The sequence below is a fragment of the Jaculus jaculus genome, chromosome 8 (assembly GCF_020740685.1).
Source record: "Jaculus jaculus isolate mJacJac1 chromosome 8, mJacJac1.mat.Y.cur, whole genome shotgun sequence".
Lineage (NCBI taxonomy): Eukaryota > Metazoa > Chordata > Mammalia > Rodentia > Dipodidae > Jaculus > Jaculus jaculus.
In genome coordinates, this window is record NC_059109.1 from 9,604,803 (window position 1) to 9,612,805 (window position 8,003).

Here is an 8,003-nt window from a genome sequence, read left to right on the forward strand (position 1 = left end):
TTAACCGCTAAGCCATCTCTCCAGCCCATCTTGTAGTTTTTAATTAAGACTTCAGTTAAATAACTAGGTGGAAGTTCAGAGCACGTGGGCCCCGACTTCCTGCCGGTGCTGTGTGGAGCTGCCAACCTGGCTTTGTGTGAAATAGGTACGAAATAGATCCGTATACACGAGGGGGCTTCTTAATTCAGTCAATACACAAGGACCCAAAACATGGGAGCCACCAAATGCCATAGAGGAGAAGCCCAACTAACAGGAACTTACTGAGAAACGTCACCCAGAGAGAGTGAACGACTGGAGTGCTCAGGGTCACTGCGTGTGCTCAGGTCAGAAAGACAGCCAAGATCCAGAACCTTCTGCTACCCTGTAATAGTGGTGCTTTCCTCTGGGAAAGACTGCCGCGAATCCTTCCTTAGCTCCCATGCCAAACTGTTCTCTGACTTTCTAAGACCCCGTGATTTTTTCTCTCCCAACTAATATAGTCCCAGGGCCATGAACTTGGGAGAGAGCTGCTCAGTCTGTAGAAGGGTTCTTCCTTCGGTGAATTGTGGGAAATTCTGGGTCTTTTCCTTTCCAGGTGGAAAAGGGGCAAGGTGGTGGCTGACTACAGACAGAATGCTCTGCAATGTGGGGCTGTTTGGAGGTCATGGCTGTCTGGCTGTCGTCAAGCCAACCTCGGCTGTAGGCTGTAGGAAGCCGGCGGCCTGGGGTGGGAATGTAAGGTGAGATCCTGGGTCTGCAGAGGGCAAGGGGAGGGAGGTTCCCTGCCTACCAGCCGCATAGGATGCTGGGATGAACCAAAGCACCTGAAGCAAGAGGAGTTGTGGGCAGGCTAAGCAGGTGGCTTGGCTGTGGCAAGCTGGGAAGTTAATGAGGTGCTAAGGAACAGCAGCCGGAGGATTCCTTGGTTTAATTGCATAGTCACTAAGTCCAACAACCCTGTCACAACGCTGTCCCTTTGTTTGGCCAACTCTTTTTAGTTTTCAATATTTTTTTAAAAAATTTTTCTTGGGCTGGAGAGATGGCTTAGCGGTTAAGCGCTTGCCTGTGAAGCCTAAGGACCCCAGTTCGAGGCTTGGTTCCCCAGGTCCCACGTTAGCCAGATGCACAAGGGGGCGCACGCGTCTGGAGTTCGTTTGCAGAGGCTGGAAGCCCTGGCGCGCCCATTCTCTCTCTCTCCCTCTATCTGTCTTTCTCTCTGTGTCTGTCGCTCTCAAATAAATAAATAAATAATTTTAAAAAATTTTCTTTATGAAAGAGAGAGAGAGAGAGAATGGGCGCGCCAGGGCCTCCAGCCACTGCAGTTGAACCCCAGACGCGTGCGCCCCCTTGTGCGCATGTGCCACCTTGCACGCTTGCGCCCCCTTGTGCAGCTGACTTTTTGTGGGATCTGCAGAGGAGAACATAGGTCCTTAGGCTTCACAGGCAAGTTCCTTACCCGCCAAGCCATCTCTCCAGCCAATTTATTTACTTATTTTGGTTTATCAAGTTAGGGTCTCGCTCTTTAGCCCAGGCTGATCTGGAATTCACTGTGCAGTCTGTGGGTGGCCTGGAACTCTTGGTGATCTCCCGGACCTCTGCCTCCCAAGTGCTGGGATTAAAGGCGTGTGCCACCACGCCCAGCTTAATATTTATTTATTTATGTGTTTGTCTGGTGTGTGGAGTGCAGGCAAGTGCATGGCACCGCACACATGTGGAGGTCAGAGGGCAACTTTGGGTTGTCCAAACCTTTGTTTGAGGTAGGGCCTCTCATTGGTTTGTAAGCTTCTGGGAAACTGTCCAGCCTGCGCCTCCCTTCTTGAGGGTTACAGAAACCTGCCACAGCTTCTTGCTTTCTTCTGTGGTGCAGTACCTGCTGTGTCCACTCAGCCATCTTCCTAGCCCACTGGCCAACTCTTTCTTTAAAATATTTTTTGTGGGCTGGAGAGATGGCTTAGCGGTTCAGCACTTGCCTGTGACGCCTAAGGACCCCGGTTCGAGGCTCGGTTCCCCGGGTCCCACGTTAGCCAGATGCACAAGGGGGCGCACGCGTCTGGAGTTCGTTTGCAGTGGCTGGAGACCCTGGCGCGCCCATTCTCTCTCTCTCCCGCTATCTGTCTTTCTCTCTGTGTCTGTCGCTCTCAAATAAATAAATAAATAATTTTTTAAAAAAAGATTTATAAAATATTTTTTGAATTTTTATTTTATTTTATTTTATTTGAGAAAGAGAGAGAGAGAATGGGCGCGCCAGGGCCTCCAGCCACTGCAAACAAACCCCAGTCGCATGCTCCACCATGTGCATCTGGCTTACATGGGTCCTAGGGAATCGAACCTGGGTCCTATGGCTTTGCAGGTGTGCGACTTATCCACAAAACCATCCCTCTGGCCCTAATATTTTGTTTTTATTTGTTTATTTATTAGAGAGAGGGAAGGAGAGAGAGAATGGGCATGCCAGGGCCTCTAGTCAAGGCATAGGAACTACAGACACATGTGCTACCTTGTACGTCTGGCTGATCTGGGTGCTGGGGTCTCAAACCTGGGTCCTTAGGCTTCGTAGGCAAGCACCTTAACTGCTAAGCTATCTCTCCAGCCCTGGACAACTCTTTTGTTGTTGTTGTTGTTGTTGTTGTTTTTGAGGTAGGTCCTCACTCTAGTCCAGGCTGACCTGGAATTCACTATGTCATCTCAGGGTGGCCTTGAACTCGCGGTGATCCTCCTACCTCTGCCTCCCGAGGGCTGGGATTAAAGGAGTGCGCCACCAGGGCCAGCTATGTATTGCTCATGAAAATCCCTTGAGAGGAGCTGGTTAAGTGGGTAAAACACTGTCAAAACAAGCAAAAGGAGCTGAGTTCAGATCCCAGCACCCAGGTAAAAATGCCAGGATGGTGGTACACACCTGTAATCCCAGTGCTGGGGAAGTGGAGACAGGAGGACCCCTAAAAGCTTGCTGGCTAGCTTGTCTAGACAAACCGGTGAGTTCCAGGTTCACTTCTTACATAGAAATAAGGTGGAAGGGGCTGGTGCTCAGTGGATAGACTACTGCCTAGCATGCACAAAGCTCTTGAGTTCAATCCCCAGTACCGCATAAACTGGACATGGTGGCACATGCTGGTAATCTTGCCACTGAGGAGGGTGAGGCAGGAGGATCAGAAGTTCAAGGTCATCCTTAGCTACATATTGAGTTCAAGGCCAGCCTGGGCTACAGAGTGAGACCCAGCACTTAGGAGGCAGAGAGGTAGGAGGATCATCATGGAGTTTGAGGCCAACCTGAGACTACATAATGAATTTCAGGTCAGCCTGGGCTAGAGTGAGACCCCTACCTTGAGAAAAAAACAACAGGACAAAAAATGATTGATAAGGGAAAACACCTGACATCGACCTCTGGCCCCCCCCCACACTCATTCACTCCCACACACAGACACAAAAATAAAATAAAATAAAATTCCTTGTAACCATTGCAGATGAAGGGGCAGGAAGATTGTAAGAGCCACAGGATTGGGGTAGAAATATTCTGAGGCACAGTGCCTCCTCCCATGGGGCACTGCCAGGCACAGACTGGATGGAGCCTTCAGGAAAGGGGCCTGAACTTCCAGACACTGCTACCCCCAGGCTACAGGAGGCCACTCCCTCTCCACTCCCGACACACCTGAACTTAGGCTCTGCCCATAGCCCTGTAACCTAGGAAACTCCTGATCAGCCTTCACACAGCCCATCCTCCTGAGACCCTAGATCACCTGACCCCCAACCTGCCATTGCCTACGTGCTAGAATGAATGCCCCCATATGCTAATTAGGCATCAGAAATGAACTTGGTACGTCCAATCGCCTTAGGACCCTTCCCCCCACCCTCAGATGCTTATAAACCCATTTCACTGACAATAAACTGAGACAGCTGTTCAACTTTCTCCCAGGAGTGTTTCTCTCCTCACGTGCTCACCCACCCCGGTTACCTGGGCACCTTCGGGGTTGGGGAACTAAGGCAGGCCCCCGGAGCAAGAACCCAGGAACCCACACCTCCCCCCAATCAAAGACTGACTGAGAACTTATTTACCCAATGTGAAAACCAATTACCCTGCTAAGGAGAGGCCTAGGAGAATGTGGGGCCAGGGGACAGGGGATATAAGATTACAACCTTTGTAAAAATAAATTACTTTAAAATTAAAAAGAGAGAGATTTCCTGTAAAAGGGGGCTTCTTTTTTATATATATTTTTATTTTTTACAGAGAGAGAGAGACAGAGACAGAATTGGTGCGCTGGGTCCTCAGCCACTGCAATCAAACTCAAGACACTTGCGCCACCTAGTGGGCGTGTGTGACCGTGCGCGTGCCTCACCTCTTTGCATCTGGCTTACGTAGGATCTGGAGATTAGAACATGGATCTTTAGGCTTCGCAAGCGCCTTAAGCCTTAACCGCTAAGCCATCTCTCCAACCCAAAAGGGAGTTTCTTACTGACCAAACTGGGCCATTTCACAGATCTACCAGAGAGCATGGAGCCATGTAGGCCCGGGGGGCCTCCAAGTGTTTGTTGACCTGCCAAGGGGCACGGCGCTCCCTGGCACAGATTGGCAGGGACCTTTGTGTCACATGTGAGTTCACTGCATGCAACTTTCTTGTCTTCCAGGTGGCAACTCCGAGTCCCAGCTAGGAGCTGTGACTTTCTCAAAGTCGCACACCGGGTCACAGTCACCCTCTCGTGGCTGGCACAAAGCGCCCAACCAAAGGCAGTTGATGGGACCAAACGGGGTTTATTTAAGCTTACAGCTTTTGAGGGGAGGCTTCATGATGGCAGGGTAAGCCTGGCACGAGCAGGAAGCTGGCACATATCTGGGCAGTTGTAATCTCAGTACGGGGCTTGGGGATCTGGCGATAAGCCTTTAAGGTCCCAGGGACACACCTCATCCAGCGTGGCTCCACCTCCCAAGTGGCCACCAGCTAGGGACTGAGTATGAATGTGGGGGTGGTGGCAGATTTTATTCTCAAACTACCACACACAGTAAGAGAAGACCCAGGTGCCCTGCCAGCAAGTCTAGAACTTTCCCTGTTGTTCTGAGCTGGCAGCCTCCTCAGGTGAGCCCTATGGCGGATGAGGTCCCTCGTCATCACCAGACTGGAGCAGACCCTTCCTATCCGGGTCTCCCCGCTGCTGCACCCCACCAGCCGGATGCAATGGTACAGGACAATGAGGCTCTCAGGGGACTGGCGGGTCACGCGTGGGTACAGCCCTATGTCCTGCGTCCTCAGCCTTGTCACCGTGACCTTAAAGATGGCGTCGCTGGGATAATCGTCCCAGCCTGGGCCCCGCTGACGTCTTCATGTCCGGTGTCTGTGAGCACCAGAGTCTTGGGGGGACTCCTCCACTGCTGCCAGCCCTTCAGGCTGGATGAATATTTTATGGTGTTGTAAGGACAGACAACGGTCAGGTTCTTGCCTGTCAGTAGGCACTTCTGCTCGTCCTCAACCTCAGCTCAGAGCCCTGGAAAGAAAAGCTGGGTGACTCAGGGAGTCAGCGTGATTCTTCTGTCTCCCACAGAGGCACCCTGTTAACACCCCAGCAAGTGTGCATTTTCTCTGTCTCTCTTTCTCCCTTCCTTCCTTTCATTCTTTCTTTCTTTCGAAGCAGGGTCTCACTCCAGCCCAGCTGACTAGAACTCACTCTATCGTCTCAGGCCAGTCTTGAACTCAGCGATCCTCCAACTTCTGACTCCCAAGGGCTGGGATTAAAGGCGTGCGCCACCACACCTGGCTTCTTTTTTCCCTTTCTTTCCTTCCCTTTCTTTCTTGCAGATAGGCTCTGATTTTATAACCCAGGCTGGCCTAGAACTCACTATGTAGCTCAGACTGTCCTCAAACTCACCACAATCCTCCTGCCTCAGCCTTCTGAACGCTGGCGTGTCCTACCTTCCGCCTCCTCTCTGCCTCTTTAAAGGGGTGTCCACCTGAATGGTTCCAGCAGCTCTACTCTCTTTCCCCTCTTAGCCTTGCAAAGCATGACCCACCCTATAGCTGGCTACACCACCATCCTATGATCACCCACCATATCTTTTACTAAGCACTTACCACGCCCAAAACACCCAGCCGAAAGCTCTCCACCCACCTGTTACTTAATTCTTAGAATAACTGGCAGACACACTTGCTGTCTATAAAACAAACGCTTGGGCTGGAAGGATGGCTTAGCAGTTAAGGCATTTGCTTGCAAAGCCAAAGGACCGAGGTTCAAATCCTCAGGACCCATGTTAGCCAGATGCACGAGGGGGCGCACGCGTCTGGAGTTCATTTGCAGTGGCTGGAGGCTCTGGCGTGTCCTCTCTCTCTTTCTCTCTCTCTTTCTTCCTCTGTCAAATAATTAATTAAATAAAAATAGAACATTTTTAAATTACAGACAATAAAATGTTTTTTAAAAAAATAAAATAAGGGCTGGAGAGATGGCTTAGCGGTTAAGCACTTGCCTGTGAAGCCTAAGGACCCCGGTTCGAGGCTCGCTTCCCCAGGTCCCACGTTAGCCAGATGCACAAGGGGGCGCATGCGTCTGGAGTTCGTTTGCAGAGGCTGGAAGCCCTGGCGCGCCCATTCTCTCTCTCTCCCTCTATCTGTCTTTCTCTCTGTGTCTGTCGCTCTCAAAATAAATAAATAAAAAATTAAAATAAAATAAAATAAAACAAACGCTTGTGAGTAGGTGTCATTTACCACCGAGGTTCAGAGAGGTGAGCCGACTCTCTCAAGAGCACACCTGTGCAGAAATTGGTAGAGGTTTGGGCCCCGCCCTGTCTGAGTCCAGAGCTGCTGGCCCCTTTCCCCCACTCCTCAGTGCCTTCCTGCTGCTGCATGCCCTTCTGGTATTTCCTCTTCCTCTGCCGATGCCCCCGTTACCCCGTGGTTGAATGTTCCGTTAAGGGGAGTTTTGCTGCACACGTCTCCACTTCTCCCTGGCTATCAGCGCAGCATTAGGGCTGTTGGGCTAACCCCGCCTAACGTCTTCACCTTCAGGATGCCACGGAGAGGAGCCGGGGGGAGATGGCTCGGCTGGTAAGGCACTTGCTAAACAAACGTGAGGACCTGAGTTCAGATCCCCAGTGTCCACAAAAAAAAAAAAAAAAGCCAGGTGTGGTGGCAGGTACCTGTAATCCCAGTGCCGGGGAGAGGAGACAGGTGGCTTCCCTGGGGCTTGCAGGTCAGCTAGTCTAGTCCAACCACCGAAGTCTAGGCTCAGTGAGAGACCCTGTCTCATAACTTAAGGTGGAGAATGATGAGGAAGCCACCCAATGCATGTATGTACACACATCGACACTTGCACACACACATGCAGGTGCAAAAAAAAAAAAAAAAAGTTAAAACAAGCCAGGCATAGTGACGCACGCCTTTAATCCCAGCACTCGGGAGGCAGAGGTAGGAGGATCGTCATGAGTTTGAAACCACCCTGAGACTCCATAGTGAATTCCAGGTCAGCCTGGGCTAGAGGGAGACCCTACCTCAAAAAACAAAAACAAAACCAAAAAAATTAAAACAATACCCAGAGGACCTCCAGGTTGTTTTGTGGCCTGGCCCCTGCTGCATCAGCATGGACCATCATGTCCTCCCTCCATCCTTCCTGGTCTCTGCCTGATCTCTAACACGCGTCCTGGTCTCGTCCCAGGCCATCTTGAAGAAATGAGGGCATACTCGTCTTCATGGTCGCTACTGGCTCCCAGTGGTCTCCGTACCTCTCCCCCATCTCACCTGTCTCTCCTTACCTGAGATGAAGAGAGTCAGTCCCACCAGCAGCAGCTGTGACGTCCCAAGAACCTTGTCCCCTCCATCCTCTGCTCCCCCCCCCCCATCAGATGCCTACTGATGGCCGGGTCACTCCCAGTTGCTGAAGGGTACTGCCCCAGGGGATCGACTGTGTGTTTCACTGGGAAACCCTGAAGGAAGTGTGACAAGAGGAAACCCCGTGGGGGAAATATGGAAAATGAAGAGATGACGCTGTCCTTGTGACGGCTTCCTTTCTGCTTTCCCGGTGCCACAGTCCCATTGGGAAACATGCGCGGCTGC